Raw genomic sequence first — 2,341 nt, forward strand, 5'->3', positions numbered from 1 at the left:
GCCCGGGCCGCTGTCAACAGTGGCTGTCCCCGCCCGCGGTCCCTGGGCTTTGTGCGGCCACAATGGGGCCGGAGGGACCATTGTGCCCCCGAACAAACCCGGCCGGCACGGGGGAACGGGGCGGGGGACATGAAAGCGTCGCGCACCGAAATCGCTTCAAACCCCCCCGAGTCGCACTTGGGAGATTTATGTCCCCCCGGGCAGCGCGACCTTCGGCGGGGGGCGAGTTCGCTTTGTCGTGCCCGACGATTGCCAGCGGAGGGGAACCCCCCGTTGTCCCCGGGGGCCGCATGTTATCCCGGGATAACGCCCCGGGTGCGGGCCGGGAGCGAGACCCTCTCGCAGCCCGCCAGCAACAGGTGGGGACCTGAATAACTTCACATCTTTCCGGGAGGGGCAAGAGGAACACGGGGGAGCCCATGGGAAGATTAGATCAGATGTTATTGCCGGTGAAAAATTAAAGAGCGCGGTGCTCTGGGGAGTGCAGATTAATATATTTGGTGACTCCGAGTGCACAAAGCCTCACCATTGTGGCTGTGTCTGAATGCCTGTGAATAGGATGGAGCATATGTGGCCTGTCACCGCAGGTGCCCACATCTGTTCGTCTCCGGGCAGATGCTCTCAGAAAAGGGGAGAGCATTTCCAAAAGCTCAGGCCCGCCCCATCCATACCCATCCTCTTTCTCATAATCACCTTCTGCAGAGTAGTTTTTGTCCGCACCTTCTCCCACCCCCTGCCTACCCTGAACGTGGAGAGATGAAGAAAGAAATAAAAACTGCACAAATTGGAAGTGGCTTGGAAAGCTCTGGAAGCATGTAATCAAACTGCTGCCCCCTCTCCTCCCCAAAAGTTTATTAGCAGCAAGTTTTGCACCGCAGCCAGCATACAGTGCGCAAGATGCACACACTGTGCAAAGGGGGGGAACACAAAAACTCTTCATGCATGAAATGCAACACAGTACAGCAGCACTCAGTGCTGTCACAGGGCTCTAGAGAGGGACCTGTGCTGGCGTGGTGGTTTGCAGCTACTATTTATAATTCTGGCTTAAGATGACAATTAATAATGCTGGGCAAAAGAGGGAGTTTTCTTACAAGAACTGGCAGAGACAGTGAATATTGCTACTGAAGTTGGTAGCGGAATGGGATCTTTCCAGCCATCCAGCAGAATCTCATACCTGCTATGCAGAACATTTTTCTGAGGAGTGCCATCCCATTTTTTATCACCTGCACACGATCTGTGTCCTATTGCTCACCTTCCCTCTGTGACACTGCTGCCAAGACAAGCCAGGCCTCAGCGCTGCGTGAGGTTACACTGGCCTTGCTTGACAGGGCAAAAGGGGTGCTGGGGTGCAGGATAAATTTCAGGATCAAGGGATATTTAATGAGGTAAGGCACTTCAGAAGGTTTTCTAGTTCAAATATGTTCGGTGGCTTCTGGTGTGGTGAAGACCTTGAGTATCCTTGAATTTAAAGGCAGGCAAAGATGCCAGTACTCCAAATGCAAGGCCGAGGTGCTCCCAAGGGGGGCACAGGCAGGAAGAGCATTTGAAACTGCGTGTCCCAGAGCAGCGACAGGGGAAGGAATGGGACCTGCCCAGTTCAGGGCACCCACAGGAGGTTTCGGGAAAAGTTATGTCCCAGACCGGGACGGATGGGGGAGGGAACCCGAGGGCTAAGGGAGGGCAAGGAGGGGGGAAGCCTTATTTCCCCGAACCCCTTTTGTCCTGTCGTTCCCTGGGGGGTCCCGTGGTTCTGGCCCCCCGGCGGAGGTAAGCAGCCCTTCACCCTTCCGACTTTGGGAGCAATGACAGCTCACGCACACGAGTGATCAATTTTATCCCTCTTAGTTTCCCACAAGCTAAATCCCGTCGGAAGCGAGCCAGGGAGCAAACCCAAACAAACAAGTAGCGCAGAGAAACGGGGCCGGGGCGGGGGAGGGGGTATCTGGCTTTCTCCTCGTGTGCAATCAGTAAAACACATATAGGGGCCACTTCGGGATTTGCCCAGGGAAGGGTTGGAGAGCAGCTGGCTGCGGTAATCTCCTCGGGAGACAAAGGAATGCCCCGTCCCAGGATCACAGGTAAACACACAACCATTGTAATGAAAATGAGGGGCTAGGATAGGGCCGGAGCAGATGATTTGCGATTTCAAAAAGGGGGCTGGGGGGAAGGGAAGACCCAGAGCTGCTTATCTATCATCTGGCCTCGCTGTGTGCCAGCTGAGCCACGCGACTGCCCTTTCTTATTCTAATCAGCACATGCCTTTGCAACTTTGGGCTAACCTACACGCTAAACTTCTTAATCCTCCTCCCCGCACACGGCAAGGGCGGCGGAGCGCCCCTCC

The sequence above is a fragment of the Geospiza fortis genome, unplaced genomic scaffold (genome assembly GCF_000277835.1).
Source record: "Geospiza fortis unplaced genomic scaffold, GeoFor_1.0 scaffold381, whole genome shotgun sequence".
NCBI lineage: Eukaryota > Metazoa > Chordata > Aves > Passeriformes > Thraupidae > Geospiza > Geospiza fortis.